Source organism: Rhea pennata, chromosome 5 (genome assembly GCF_028389875.1).
Source record: "Rhea pennata isolate bPtePen1 chromosome 5, bPtePen1.pri, whole genome shotgun sequence".
In the NCBI taxonomy this organism is placed as follows: domain Eukaryota; kingdom Metazoa; phylum Chordata; class Aves; order Rheiformes; family Rheidae; genus Rhea; species Rhea pennata.
Window position 1 is genome coordinate 64364395 of NC_084667.1, and position 15896 is coordinate 64380290.

Sequence of the window (15896 nt, forward strand, 5' to 3'; positions counted from 1 at the left end):
CAGAGGAACTGGATGGTCTTCTTCGAATGTTCTATTTCAAAGATCCATCAGTTGGGAAGGGGTTGCAGTGGCTTCACCTGTCTTGGACAGGCTGGCTGCGTTCTGCCCCTTCTGACTGCATATCGGGTGGGAGCCCGGAGGACTTGTGCAGTACTGGGGCATGCACAGGTCTTTTGATGTGATGATCATCAAAGAGCTTGTGAGCCTTCCCGACAGAAGAGGGCTGCATTCTGCTGGAGGTATCCCAACTACAAACAGGCATGCAGCTGTTGTGTCACATGCGCTGCAAGGCCAGCGCTTCCCCGACGCATGGCCTGCAGTGCAGGTGCACGTGCTTAGAGGGCAGCACATCTGCAAAGTTTTAACCTTGCTGGCCGTGCTAGCGCTGGCAGGGGTGCCTCAGATCTGCCTGTTGAGCATGTGAAGCGTACATCTGATGCACCTCGGGAATGTCATCTGTGCAGCGCACTTGCTGCTGTGAACTCGCAGTCTGGGATTGGGGGAAATAGGGCAGGCCGGGGTGTGCTAGTGTTTGTGCTCTGATCATCTCCCAGACTTGAGGAAATCCTATGGACAAGTCTCCTCGTGGTGGGATGGGGCTGCATTCCCCACACAGTGTTGCCTGGACGCTTAAAGACAGAGGGCAGGTTAAAAGAGGCAAGTTTATTGGAGTCTGTGCATAGGGTAATGCTCCCATGGGGAATTAAACCTCTCGAAAAGGCTGGGCAGTCGCTGTCCAGCTGATCACAGGGGCCTCTCTTGAACACCTCCTTGCAAGGGCATCTCCAATGGGATTGGGTGTGATTGTCCCAGCTGTGCTTTTGTTGACTTTCCAGAACCCTCTTTCAGCATCATTGTAACAGGCTCCTGAGACGCTCTTGCAGCTCCCTGAACTCCCACAGCGCCCGAGTGCAGGCATCCAACTCCTGCCACAGGTACTGGAAGAGGTTGAGAGGGCTGGTTGTTCGGAAGGCCGCTGGCAGGGGGACCTCCCTGGGCACCCTCTCATCGCCTAGGAGGAAGTGGTGCAGCACTTTCTCCTCCAGGCAGCACTGCAGGAACTGCAGGATGTCATCCACCCGCTCCAGGAGATGCTCTCTGTGCCAGCCTGACAGAGGTGTGGCTGTGAGGAGGTGCATCACCACTGTTTTCAAGCAGTAGGTGGAAAAGACACCTGAGTCCTCCAGGAGATGGGCAAAGAGCATCAGACATGTCAGGTGGCAGCTGTCTGTGCGGGCCTGTCTGGCTACAAACCTGAAGAACAGCATCTCTGGAACAGTGCAGCTCTCCAGCTGCGTTGTGCTACAGGTGAAGCTGGCCTCTGCCTCCTGGCTGGTCAGGAAGACTCCCGAGTCACCTTGCTGCACCCCAAGCAAGATGGCGATGGACAAGGACCTCCCAGAGACATTTTCCAGGCAGCTCGCAAGAGTGGGAGCAGGAAGAGGGCAGCACAGTCAGTCAGCAGTGGTGCGATGCAGGCAAAAGCAGCCAGGCGGTCATCACTACTAGCTGGAGCCAACGGGCCGTTTTCTCCACATCCAGGCAGGAGTTGCTGCACAGGTAGTGGAGGAGGCAGGGGCCCCCATTTCTACCCAGATCACCCTCGGGCTGGTGCACGAAACACCGCACGTCGCCCAGCAGCCGCTGCCTTGAGCACACGCTCTCCAGCTCCACGTGAACATGGCTGTGCCTTGCCAGCAACTCCCCGCCACTGCCCAGCTCCAGTTGGAAGCAGTGCCCGCTTGGTGGCCTCAGGGGCACGAGCAGGCTGTAGACGATGTCCCCCCAGAGGCTCCAGCCTTCAAAGGTGATCCCCACCCCAATGCATGGTTCCAGCTCTAGCAGAGCAGTCTTCAAGCTGATCAGATGGCAGGCATGGAGCAGGTCGCCCACCAGTTCCTCCACCACCTTGCGTGTACTGCTCAGGCAAAGCACTGGCAACTGCAGTTGCTGCATGAGAAATCTTTCCAGACCCCAGTCATTGATGGGGGCTTCCTCTTCCTCCTCACTGCTGGAGGAGCTCTCATCACTGCTGGAGGAGCTCTCATCCCTGCTGCTCTCTGACTCATCAAAATCCTGCTCGGTGGCCTTCCAGGAGAGCGCAAAGAGCAATAGGAGGGCTCCAGCAAATGCCCCAAACAGCCACACATCCCACGTGGCCAAGACCAGGTTCTTCAGGAAAAGTCCATTCTGCATCTCTTGAGTCATCTTGGCCAACTCCTGCCTCAGCCGAGCCATCTGCTGCCTCAGCTGCGCTTCACACTGCTGCATCCGCTGCTGCATGGCCAAATCTACCTGGTCACTGACCTGCAGCGGCTGCAGGATGATGCCCAGCACTGCCCCAGTGAGGACTATAAGTGCAGCCATGTCCTAGAGGAGATGGGAGAGCAGGTGTGAACTGGGCAGTGTGGGCAGAAGGTGGCGGATTGGGGTAGGGGCCACAGGCATGAAGAGGCAGGATGGGAGAGGGGGCGAGGGAGCTTGGAGGCAGCAAGGATGGGGTCCGTGAGAGCTGCCTGCATCTGGACGTGGTAGGGCACATGCTGCCAAGCCTGCCCTGAGGCTCAGCACTGTGGCCTGGCTTTGACCTGGGGGGCAGGGGTGCCACAAGGCTAGTGGCACCGGAGTGGGGACTCCGGAGGAGTGACTGCCTGTGCCCCCAGGGCAGCAGGGTCCTGCACGCTTGAGGGGGCCCGGCACATGCCCAACATGTCTCTGGGCACCCAGGATTGCTGGGAGCCCAAGCACTGCTGCCCCCAGCTCCCAAGGCAGCAGCGCCCTGACCCAAAGCGCTCCCGTGTGCAGCTCAGCCCTAGCTGCAGCACTAAAAGCCCTAGGAGGGGGCTGGCATTTGTGCCCTGGCCCTCATCCCGCTCAGCCTTACCACACTGCCACACTCACCCTGCAGAGGCTGCTGCAGCCGGGACTGCCCAAGGCTGTAGTGCTGGGGGCCCAGCAGCGCCACGGGGCCCACGCCTGCGGGTGCCCTTATGACAGCACTTCCCCTTGCGACTTGTCCTCTGCACTGTGCTGGGGGCACAGCCCCTCTCAGGGTCAGCTGGGCAGCCCCACCTCCCCTCAGCATGGGGTCCCTCCTCGGCAGCCAGAGCCGAGGCCCTGACACCCACCACCGGCTACAGTGCAGCAGCACCGTGTGCCTGTGGGCTCTCCTCACCGAGAGGGCATAAGCACCCCAAAATCCCTTAGTCCTAATGGGAATGAGAGAGAGAGACTTGACTTCCAAAGAGAGATTCAATATTTTCTGAGACAGGTGGATGTTCTCCAGCTTGTATTCACTCCCAGTGCTCCCCAGGCCCAGGGATCTCCCCCTTCCCTGCTCGTGGGCAGAGGGTGGAGGGACTGAGACACTACCCTCTGCCCGGGAAACCTCTTTCCCTCCCTCCTGTCCCCTGAGGGGTTTTATCCAGGTCAACTGTTGGCCAGAGCTCGTTGGTCACTTGTCCCTCTTCAGTAGCCAGAGTGTGCCCTGCGGTGACCCTGGCCAGAGAGACTGGCCGCTGCAGTCGACCACACTGCATATGAGTTTTACCTCTAAAAAGATTGCTCTTGTCAACTTGCAGTAAGACACAGGCAATTCACTTTTGGGGTGCTGCACATGAGGTGTCGCAGTAGGTCTGCACACGTGAGCCGTCTCCCAGCAGCCAGCTGTGGAAGTAAGATGGTTAATGCTTGTGGAAGTAAAATGCTTTACAGACCTCTCGCCAAAAACATCTGCAGTGACCTTGCTGAAGTCTGTGTTTGTAGCTATCGGAGGAACGTATGGTCTGTAAAGAATTGTGCTGTGTGTTTTGTTGGAGCCTCCTCTCCTGAAGAGATTCGCTCCCTTCTTCCCTCTATTCACACACCTGTAGTCCTGTGAAGGACAAGTCATATAATCCAAAGGTTTATTAACTCTGTAATGGCCTCATTAGGGTCACCTTCCTAACAGCAGAGGCTGTTAGTTTGTTGCTCTGGGCTCTCCCTATAGCTATAGTAATAAACAGCTGCTTTTCTGATCTGAACATGGATTGCATTCTGCTTTTCTGTTACAGAATCTGGTGCTATGACTCAGATTTACATGTTCTGTTTAAGCGGAAGGAGGCAGAATGGTCCACACCAAAACTCCTTGGCAGCACTCAGAGAGGTAAAGGACCTTCTGAAATCCCTCTAGGGGCTTTGCCCGAGGGTTTTCTGCAGACTCCCACAGCAAGGCTTGGACTGCTGAATCTGAACCTTTAACACAGGTCAGTGCAGAACTGACTTGCTCTAAAAGAGGGAAAGGTATTTATAATTTTGGTGATTCTGGTGAGTTTAAGGAGAGTCTGTGTTGCAGTTATAAATATGGTATGAATGTAGAATGAAAGAACTGGATTCAGGACAACTCTGAAATCTTACACAACCGCCACGAGCCACTCAAAAGCCACAGAGGTGATGAGTGGCCTAACTTGAATGTAAGGATGCATGGTGGCAGTTCAGCCCCTGACTTCCCTCCCATTTCCAGTTCCAGCAGGGGCCTTCTTGGGCTGCACTGTTAATGACTCTGACTTTGACCAACACAGTGGGCTCAGACAAAACATCTCAAACAGGAAGACCCTTGTGTGTCTTCTTCTCTTAAGTCTCCAGTTTTATTACTGGCAGAGAACTTGGGCTGATATTCAGGCACACACTTAGTTTCTCTCAAGGAGTGAAAATGGGAACTAGACAATATATGTGTATGCGTTACTCTCCTAAAACCTCAGGTATTTAAATAAATAGAATTTCTGGATAAGGGATGATCCCTCTAAGCAGTTTCCTGTAGAATTCCTTAGACAAAATAATGCACTTAAGGGCACCTTGGAGTCCAGAGGACCTAAGGTACCCCAAGGTCAGCAGGATGCATGTTTTGCTTGATACTGGAAGGCCTCTAAGAAGAAACAGAATCTAAAACCAGAAGTTTGAGAGACTCTCAGGAAAAAAAAGATCCAGTAAAGCATCTTGAGGGACAGTAGAAAAACACTGAATTCCTACTAACCCAGGGTGCTCCTTTACACCTTTTATTCCCCCAAAGAATCACACTAGGAGGAGGAAGAGACTAGGGAGGTTATTTTAGAGTTCCTTTGTCTTCCTGCTATAGTACTGGAGATGCCACATCCCCAATGTGATATAGAAAACCTGGATGCCAGGGGAAGAGTGTGGCTGATTTAAAGTAAAGACCTATTCTGACAGAGCCAAAGGAGGGGGGGGAAATAGTGTTACATTGTCTTTTACAAGAGAAACAAAAAGGAAAAGGTGGAATTTTTCAGCAGCAGAAGCCAGTGCTGCTGTGAGTACAGAAACAGCATTAGCACACGTTGCTGCTGCTGCACAGCTACAGCCATCCTGGGTGCCTGGGTAGCTGCAAGGAGACTAGACAGGGACACGAGCATCTCCTCTGCCAGAGCCAGCAGAGGCAGTTTTTGGAAAAGAGCAGAAGGTTTTAAGGAATGATGAAATGCTGGGATTAGCCCAGGCTGTAATACTAACTGCAACAGTCTATAAGCAGCCTGGGCTATAATATCTGCTAGCAAAGATGTGCAGCAGTGGGATTGAGAAAGCGCAATAGGTATAAAGAACCGTGTAGAAAAGAGGAGTCCCGGGCATGGGGTGAAATGTGGAGAAGCAGGGAGAAATGAATCATAGAATCGGTAAGGTTGGAAGGGACCTCTGGAGATCATCTAGTCCACCCCCACACACACTCAAGCAGGGTCACCTAGAGCATGTTAGACAGGGTTTCATCCAGGCAGGCCTTGAATATCTCCAGAGAAGAAGACTCCACAACCTCTCCAGGCAACCTGTTCCAGTGTTCCATCACTCTCACAGTAAAGAAATTCCCCCTCATGTTCAGGTGGAACTTCCTGTGCTTCAATTTCTGCCTATTGCTTCTTGTCCTGTCACACGGGACAACTGAGAAGAGTTTGTCCCTGTCCTCTTGACACCCTCCCTTCAGGTACTTGTACATATTGATAAGATTCCCCCCTCAGTCTTCTCTTCTCTAGGCTGAAGAAGCCCAGCTCTCGCAGCCGTTCCTCATAGGGCAGGTGCTCCAGCCCTCTGATCATCTTTGTAGCCCTACGCTGGACTCTCTCCAGTAGCTCCATGCCTCTCTTGTACTGGGGAGCCCAGAACTGGACACAGTACTCGAGATGAGACTCCTTTAACATGCTTTCCAGACAAGTTTGGAAGTAAAGAGACACATACAAAAGAACGTTCATCTGATTTGTTGGAGCCTCCTTTCCTACAGTGATTTACTCCCTTTTTCTCTTTATACACACACCTGTAGTTCTGTGAAGGACATGTCATATTCTCCTCTGTGCTATAAACTGCTTCTGCTCTGACTTGAACTTAAACTACATTCTTTTTTACTTTTCTGCTTCATTTTCCTTTTTCATCTCTTTTCCTTTTCTTCTCTTTTCACCTTTCCTTCTCCTTTTTCTTCTCTTTTCCCATTTCATTTTGCTTCGTTTTTCCCTCTATCATTTTTCTTCTCCCCCTTTTTCATTCTTCTATGCTTCCCTTCCCTTTCTCTTCTCTTCTCCTTTTCAGCCATGCAAATTGAACTGAGAGGAAATGGTGTATTTTATTATGCAGGCACGGCCACAGTCAAAACAAGGCAAAACAACATTTGGGGATGGTTGGAGACCTGTAGCTATCATTAACAATCACTTGTTCCTCCTGTGCTCACTATGTAAGAAAAACAGAAGGAAAAGAATGGGTCGTAGGTATCCTAGGTTTAATTCAATTCATTTGCTACTACTCTTAAACAACTTGTCACCCAGCCTCCTGCTGTGCTTGCTCTTGGCCACAGTGCACTGCGTACTCTGAAAGCTGCATTGCCTGCTGCTGCACTTCAGGGTCTCCCTCCCAGGGCTTTCCAGTGCTGTAGCAAAGACTGAGCCATGCCCAGGAGCGACTCTGGGAGCACCATGCACACTGAGATAACACTGGTGGTTCAACCAAATGACCTGAGGGTCTTCCTGAGCAGCCAGGAGGCAGAGGCTGGCCTCTCCAGCAGCACAACATAGCTCGAGAGCAAAGCCCTGCAAGACCTAATGGTCTTCAGGTTTGTGGGCAGGCAGATCCCCCTTGGCAGCTGCCCTCTGGCATGTCTGCAGTTCTTCTCCTACCTCCTGGAGGACTCAGTGCTTTCCTCTGTCCACTTGAAAACAATCATGATGTACCTCTTGATGCTGATTCTCCCGTCAGCAGCTCCATCAGCAGCTGAATGATGTCCTGCACTACCTGCAGTGCTGCCTAGAGGAGAAACAGCTTCACCACTTTCTCCCAGGCAACAAGAGCATGCCTAGGGAGATCCCCCTGCCACCAGCCTTCTGAACAGCCAGCCCACTCAACCTCTTTCAACACCTGACACAGGAACTAGACATCCACACCCAGGTGCTGCACGAGTTCAGTGAGCTGCAAGATCATCTCAGGCACCTGTTACTCAAATGATGCTGAAAGAGGCCTTCATGCACACACCTGTATTTGCAGGCTTCTGAGCTGCTGGCAGACATTGATTTCAGGGGTACCTTAGAGGCAAATCACAGAGAAGAAACAGCCTGAAGCTGACCTGGATACTGCCCTGAGATGGAGAGGAGGGAGGGAAAGAAGTGTCCCCAGGCATAGGAAAATGTCTCGCTCTCTCTATCCTCTGCCCACCAGCACCCTCCAGAGAGATCCATGGGCCTGGGGATCATGAGGAGTGCTATCCTATAAGCATGCATGGGAAAGGCCCCAGAGTTTCACCAAGGTCTCTTCAGCTCTAGGTCAGGCCAGTGGACATGCCCTGGCAACTGTGGGGCAGCCGCCCCACAGGCAATGGCGGTTAAGACTTTGCAGACGTGCTGCCCTCTAAGCACGTGCACCCACACTGCAGGCCACGCGTCGGGGAAGCGCTGGCCTTGCAGCGCATGTGACACAACAGCGGCATGCCTATTTGTAGTTGGGATACCTCCAGCAGAAATGCAGCCCTCTTCTGTCGGGAAGACTCACAAGCTCTTTGATGATCATCACATCAAAAGACCTGTGCACGCCCCAGTACTGCACAAGTCCTCCGGGCTCCCACCCGATACGCAGTCGTAAGGGGCAGAATGCAGCCAGCCTGTCCAAGACAGGTGAAGCCACCGCAGCCCCTTCCCAACTGATGGATCTTTGAGAGATTACTTTCAAAGGGAGACTGTCTATTCTCCCTGCATCTCCCACCGCAGGGTGGTGCCTCCCTTCGGCACCTACATCTCCCTCCGGGCCCTGGCATGAACAGTAGATGACCCCTTCCTTCCTGAGCAGCCCTAACACAGCTTACCGCAAGGGTTTGCAGGCTGCAGCCTGACCTTCCCACCACAAAATGTCCTTCCCTAGAAGTGCAGTCGATCCCTGCCCATCTGCCAAAGCTGCTCTGGCCCTGCTTGCACTGCCGATATGCTTTCCAGGGAAGTGGCCGCCTTCACCATCTGCTCTGTTGCAGGAATTAGGCAGTTGCCACCTTTTACCATAGGAATTACGCCTTTGCCACCTGCAATTGTTGCAAGAAATACACAAGTCTTGACTGTTATTGTAGGAATTTCACACTTGCCACCTTCAACTGTTTTGTCTCGACCCTAGGTCTCTGCTTATTTTCCCTATTAAACATATTTTTCCAAACTAAAAAGGTTTATTCCATGTAATGAAGGTAGAATTTAAGCTGGGTGCCTTCAGGGAGGAAGCCCCCCAACACACACACACAGCTTCTTAGTTCTATTTATCCCATGACGAACCGACTGCAAACTCTCTCTCCCATAGTCCAATCCCTATTAAACAATCCCGCAACTTCTCTTACTCATTTTCTTGTGGTCCATTGGTGCTGTCTGTTGCTGGGAGGAAGGGTGCAAAGAGCTTACCTGTGCAAAAGTTATCTGCAATGGTTGCAATATTCCTTGTTCTGTAAAAGCTAGCTTCAGCTGGCTTTGGCTGTGCCCTTGGCTGCACCCTTGGCTGTGGCTTAAGGCCATGGAAATCATAGTTAAGGTGAGTGGGAGATGTTGTGCCTGTCGTTAAAGTTTTGTAGTGCACACGTATTATGAGCAGTGACCAGAGAGGTCTGGCCCTGCAGCAGCAGATGCAGTAGTGGGAGGAGCAGCCGAGGCAGGAGCTGCAGCAGGTTTCTTTCTTTTTTCTCCCCTTTTCCCTTCTCAATAAAGATACGCTCTTTGCCACTTCGGACATGTGGCTGTTTGTGGCCTTTGCTGGAGCCCTTGTTCTTTTTGAGCTCTTCTGGATGGCTACCAAGCAGGATTTTGACAAGTTTGACAGCAGCAGTGATGAGAGCTCCTCCAGAAGGAGGAAGAAGAAGGCAAGAAGGATGCTGGTGCAGCGCACAGGCTCTCTCCTAAACGGCAGCCATACTCCAGAGAGAGGAGGACCCTGGAAACCTTCTATGAGCAGCACCTCTGGGGGCCAGCACAGGACATGGCCAACATGTGCAATGTAGTGGAGGAGCTGGTGGGCAACGTCCCCTATGCCTGCCAGAATCTCTCTCCAACAACTTTCTTACCACAGATAGAACCATGCCTTGGGGTGTATAGCTTCTGTGAAGGCTGGAGCCACCACAGGGAGGACACCATCTACAGCCCGTTCATGCCCCTGGAACCATCATCCGGTCACTCCTTCAGTCTGGTGCTAGGCACCATGAGGGAGCTGCTGGCAAGGCATTGCCATGTCCTTGTGTAGCTAAAGTGCATGTGTGAGAGGGAGCAACAGTCAGGGACATGCTGTGCTTCTTCCACCATTCAGAGGCCCAGTGGCCCATTTTTATCACAGCAGCTGGCTCCCACTCAAAGAGGCTCCATGTTTTCAGGGCTCTTTGATCTTTTAACTGTATAACTGTATAACTCTTGGAGCCCAGCAGTGCCCTGGCCAACAGTCTTGTCTTGCAGGATGGCTGAGGTATGGGGCCAACCCAGGAGCAGGCTACACAACCTAGCAACACTGGCAGCTCATTGCCACTTTCTACATTTCCCCGTCTCTTGCAAGTCATGCCACAGAGGCATGCTCATTCTCAAGAAGGAAATTAGTCCAGTCCAGCACAGTCCCTGGGGAGTCCCACGATGCCAAGGAAAGAGGGCTGGCAGTGAAGGCACCACTGATACTGGAGAAGTCTTCCCTTTGAAGATGATGTCACCAGCATAGGTGAGCTTCCAGCAAACTCTGTCACACGAATCCCTAATGTAATCATGATGAACCGTGAAAGAGCCAGCGCTGACCCCCAGGTGAGCTGCCAGTGATGGCAGATACATCGCTCAGCTGTGTCAGCCCCTGCTGTGGCATTCGCCCATTTTGGGCTGCTTTGCACAGCAGCCCTAACCTCCTGTGTACCAAATCTCTTTAACTCCCTGACACCTTGCTGGCAAAGGCAAGACACCAGCTGCAGCATTTTCTTCACCCATGGAAACTGGCCCGTTTCCTTGACAGTTGATAGTTATACACCAGAACTGAGCTTTGCAGGTCCTAAATAGCAAACCGAGAAGTATAAGAATCTCTGCTGAGGAAAGCTTTAGTGTAAGTATATAATAGCTTGGCATAAATTCACAATATAAAAATTAAATGACCCATGTTAGAAGACTGAATGTTCTGACCTCAACTGTGAGTAACAGATATTTATAGGAGAATTGTTATAAGAAAGTATAAGAAAGTGTGAAAATGAGCGTCATCTAACAGTCTTACTCCTAAGCACAGCAGGAAGTACGATCACAATCACATGGCAAGGAATCTCCATAGCAACTGATAACATTCTCCTTTAACATGGGGTTAATTTCAGGTTATAATCAGTCTAAGGACACGATCTGCATAATGATGTAGATAACTGACTCTATACATAGAAAAAGGAAATGGTTACACTGTGAGTATGGTGGAAGGCAGAAGGACTAAGAGTGGGGCTCACAGAGTGTGTTGTCCTAGCGCATGGTGTCACAGGCAGGAAATGCTCTCTGCCCTTCATGACCACAGGATCTCACTACGTGCGTTTCCCTGCAATGAACTCGTAAATAGTGCTGTGTTGCTTCTTTTTTCCCCTGATCCCAGCCTGCGTCATTGATCTGTCCTGGCTTTGAACAAAAGGTACTAATTAAGTGCATTACCAGACATGCTGCCTCCTTGATTCGTCACAAATTATCAGATATCTGAGGGCACTAACAGGCCTCACTGTCCCTGCCTATCTCCCTGGGAACTCCTCTGACCCTGTCCATGTCCAGGCCCCCATTTCGGCCCAGTTCGGGGCCATCAGTCCTAGCCTCACAATGTTGTAACAGTGGTGGTCTCCAGCCCCACCAATGTCCTGCCTCTGCCCGGCCAGGGGCCTGACCTGGACCCTGATCCATAGGCAACCACCTGGTCCAGCCTTGGCCCATCTCCATCACTGTAGAGGCACCCAGTGCCCAGGGCTGGGGCTGCCCTGACTGCCCTGCTCCTTTCGAGGGCAGTGGGACAGGCCGTTGCTGCAAGGCCCTGCCCTGCTGCCATGGAAAGCCACTGACAACACCAGCACCCAGGCCCACAAGGAGCCACCAGCCAACACAGCACCCTGACGCAAATGTCCTCAGCTTTGTGATACTTATATTCCGCTGCAGGTCCTTACCAGGAAGCTACACCCAATGCATCTACTGCCAGTCGCATTCTTGTAGATCACATTGTTGATATAACTACAAGCTACAGATTAGGTGACAATGGGACAGTCTCAAAGAGAGAGGTGAACTGGGCCAATAGAAGGTCTCCTATTGATTTATGAGTTACGCAGAAGCACAACTTCTTGATAGCTGGAGCTGTTGGTTCTTCCATGACTGAAGACAACAGTGTTGAGGCCTTGCAACTGCGTTTTTCAGCTACTCTTTGAGGAATGTATGGTTCTGAAATCTCGTGGGTTAAGGCCCTAGAAGGAAGGGGGGTCCAGGAGAGCTGGCTACTATTCAAACATCACTTCCTCCAAGCTCAAGTGTGGTTCATCCCCATGAATAAGAAGTGCAGCAAAAGGGGCAGGAGACCTGTGTGGGTGAGCAAGGAGCTCTTGGCCAAATTCAAACAGAAGAAGAAAATACACAGAACATGGAAGAGGGGACAGGCTGCTTGGGAGAATTATAGGAATGCAGTCAGAGTATGCAGAGATGTGGTGAGGAAGGCTAAGGCCCAGCTGGAATTGAGTCTTGCAAGGAATGTCAAGGACAACAGGAAGGGCTTCTTCAAATACATCAGCAGCAAGAGGAGGACTAGGGAAAATGTGGGCCTGCTACTGAATGGGGCAGGGGCCCTGGTGACAAGGGATACAGAGAAGGCAGAATTACTGAATGCCTTCTTTGCTTCAGTCTTCACTGCTAAGGGCAGCCCTCAAGAATCCCATAGCCTGGACGTGAAGGAGAAAGTCTGGAGAAGGGTAGACTTTCCTTTGGTTGAGGAGGAAAGGATTAGAGACCTTCTGGGCAGGCTAGACACCCACAAATCCATGGGCCCAGATGGGATGCACCCACGGGTACTGAGAGAGCTGGCGGATGCTGTTGCCAGGCCGCTCTCCATCATCTTTGAAAAGTCATGGAGAACTGGAGAGGTGCCTGAGGACTGGAAGAAAGCCAGTGTCACTCCAGTCTTCAAAAAGGGCAAGAGGGAGGACCCTGGCAACTATAGGCCGGTCAGCCTCACCTCCATCCCTGGTAAGGTGATGGAATAGCTCATTCTGGATGCCATCTCCAGATGAATGGAAGAAAAGAAGGTGATCCGGAGTAGCCAGCATGGATTCACCGTGGGGAAATCCTGCTTAACCAATCTGATAGCCTCCTGTGATGGAATGACTGGCTGGGTAGATGAGGGGAGAGCAGTGGACGTTGTGTACCTTGACTTCAGCAAGGCTTTTGACACTGCCTCCCATAACATCCTCCTAGATAAGCTCAGGAAGGGTGGGTTAGATGAGTGGACAGAGAGATGGATTGAGAACTGGCTGAAAGGTAGAGCTCAGAGGGTCGTCATCAGTGGTGCGGAGTCTAGTTGGAGGCCTGTCGCTAGTGGCGTCCCCCAGGGCTCAGTACTGGGACCCATCCTGTTCAACTTTTTCATCAATGACCTGGATGAGGGGGCAGAGTGCCTCCTCTGCAAGTTTGCTGATGATCCCAAGCTGCGAGGAGTGGCTGACACACCAGAGGGCTGTGCTGCCGTACAGAGAGACCTGGACAGGCTGGAGAGCTGGGCAGAGAGGAACCTCCTGAGGTTCAACAAGGGCAAGTGCAGAGTCCTGCACCTACGGAGGAATAACCCTAGGCACCAGTACAAGCTGGGGGCTGGCCTGCTGGAGAGCAGCTCTGCAGAGAAGGACCTGGGAGTGCTTGTGGATGACAAGTTGACCATGAGCCAGCAATGTGCCCTTGTGGCCAGGAAGGCCAATGGTCTCCTGGGGTGCATTAGGAAGAGTGTTGCCAGCAGGTCGAGGGAGGTGCTCCTGCCCCTCTACTCAGCCCTGGTGAGGCCTCATCTCGAGTACTGTGTCCAGTTCTGGGCTCCCCAGTACAAGAGAGACATGGAGCTACTGGAGAGAGTCCAGTGCAGGGCTACAAAGATGATCAGAGGGCTGGAGCTCCTGCCCTATGAGGAACGGCTACGAGGGCTGGGCCTCTTCAGCCTGGGGAAGAGAAGACTGAGGGGGGAGCTTATCAACGTGCGTAAGTACGTGAAGGGAGGGTGTCAAGGGGATGGGGACAAACTCTTTTCAGTTGTCCCGTGTGACAGGACAAGAGGCAATGGGCAGAAATTGAAGCACAGGAAGTTCCGCCTGAACATGAGGGGGAATTTCTTCATAGTGAGAGTGATGGAGCACTGGACCAGGTTGCCCAGAGAGGTTGTGGAGTCTCCTTCTCTGGAGATATTCAAGGCCCACCTGGATGCAACCCTGTCTAACATGCTGAGCAGGGAGGTTGGATTAAATGATCTCCAGAGGTCCCTTCCAACTTTACTGATTCTGTGATTCTGAATAGGTCTGTGAACCCATATGGCCCATGGGCTTGGGGAATGTAAGGGGAGTGCTGCCATTGCTAGCATTTTGTTTTGATTAACAAGGATCTAGGAGAGATATATCTGTAATCTCTGTAGTGCACAGGGATAACAGTGGCTCATTTATCAGGTAGTTGGGAGGGTACATTGGAGCATTGTATCTAGCCAGGTTATTCTGGTTGTAAAGCATGTGTGCAGAAGCCAGCCCTGCCGTGATGATGCATTGCGACTGAGTCAATATTAAAAATTTCATTGCCTTCCATGAACCATTTTTTCTTTTCAGATGTATTGAGCAAAGAATATGCTCATATTATCTGCAGAAATGCAGTGTGCAGACCAGGAATCACTATGTTTGCAAACGTAAGGGGACTTGTGTCACTGAGCTAAGAGTGCAAGAGACACAAAGGGGCATAGGGATAGGTGCCATTATTTGTATAGAAATATTTGAAACCTGAGGAACAAAAACACCTTCTGTAGCTTCAAAAGAAGTGAAAGGAAACATGACACATCCTGTTTCTACAAGCCCCTTTCCAGTCACTTTAAGAAAATCTTTAAGCTTTTAAGAGTTTGCAAAGCTACGTATCTTCATTCATAGTTTTCCTGTTTTCCTCTGAGGTCAGACAGGTTTCTGTGTGAAAGGACAACTAGCATTTGACAGAGTGAAGCCATCTGTCACTTTTTGTTTACACTAGCTCAATAAAGCTAATCTCATGGTTTTTGCATTTTCTTGTGTTTTCAAATACAGTAGGAACACAGGTGCTTGAAAAACGGAATAGATTTTAAACAGTTTCTTAATGGCTGATTTGCTTCAGAGCTTTCTCATGATTAAAACAGGACATCTGCTGAGTTAACAAGGAAACTGTGCAGAAGTCAAATGAAAATGCTGGAAAACCTAAGGTTAAGCAAGTTAATGTCTAATAATGTCCATGATACAGTCAAATTCAGATCTGCCTGGTATCTGTCCCAAAGTCAATATCTTCATTCAAGAACTGTGCTCTCCCACCCTAGCAGTTCTCAACAGTGGCCAAATTGCCATTGAAGCTGATGAAAACAAGCTCAGACATTTACATAGGCAAATTCCCATTGCATGGGGACCATTCTTCTGAAATCAATAGTGGTTACTTCTGTAGATAATGATCAGTGATATGGCCAAGCATTTCTTCATGAGAAATTAAGTTTCTGTTCTCTGGAACATAAGAAGTCAAGGGACTCTCATAACTCTTAAATCAAGGACTTTAGGCCACCTGGGAGACCTTCACCTGAGGAGTCCCATGTGAGAAGCCTTGAGGCAGGTTAAACAGCCAACAGAGGGTCTATTAGAGATCTTCTTGATTGGAGAGGAGAGGAAGGTACAGCTATGCAGCCCATCAGATAAAAGATATATCAGTACCTCATCGACATCATCAGATAACTAAGAAGTCCTGATAAATGCAAAGATGAAAGAGAGAGAAGTCTTGCTCCAAGTCAGGGCCAGTGAGTATGTGCTCTTGGTAGAGTTCCTTCATGCTCATTAGATGAGATGAGCCATGGGATGGGATGATGAGTCTCTTGGAAAGACAAAGATTTTCAGCCACTGAGTGGAGTCCTCTCTTAAGAGAATTAAGGGTTTCAAGGGAAACATTCCAGGGATCAATAGGGAACAACACTAGGGAACCAATCCAGGCAGACTCATAAGCAGCAGCATTTATGATTGTCTGCAGGCAGAGATTGTTCTGTACTCATCACCTAGCTGTATCAGAAAAAAATAAAGCAAAATAATTCATTAAGACATGCAGACCCTCCGGGTCATCTACTGTTCTGGCACTGAGAAACAAATAAACTGTCTATGTGAAGTGATAACACAATGACAACTTTTTGATATGCAGAAAGAACCTCAGCACTTA

General features: G+C 50.7%; 1 pseudogene; it reads right to left on the minus strand.

Annotated features, from left to right (window-relative positions):
* Positions 1-851: 851 nt before the first annotated feature.
* LOC134141475 (inositol 1,4,5-trisphosphate receptor-interacting protein-like 1) lies at positions 852-2367 on the minus strand (annotated as a pseudogene).
* Between the last annotated feature and the right edge of the window lie 13529 nt (positions 2368-15896).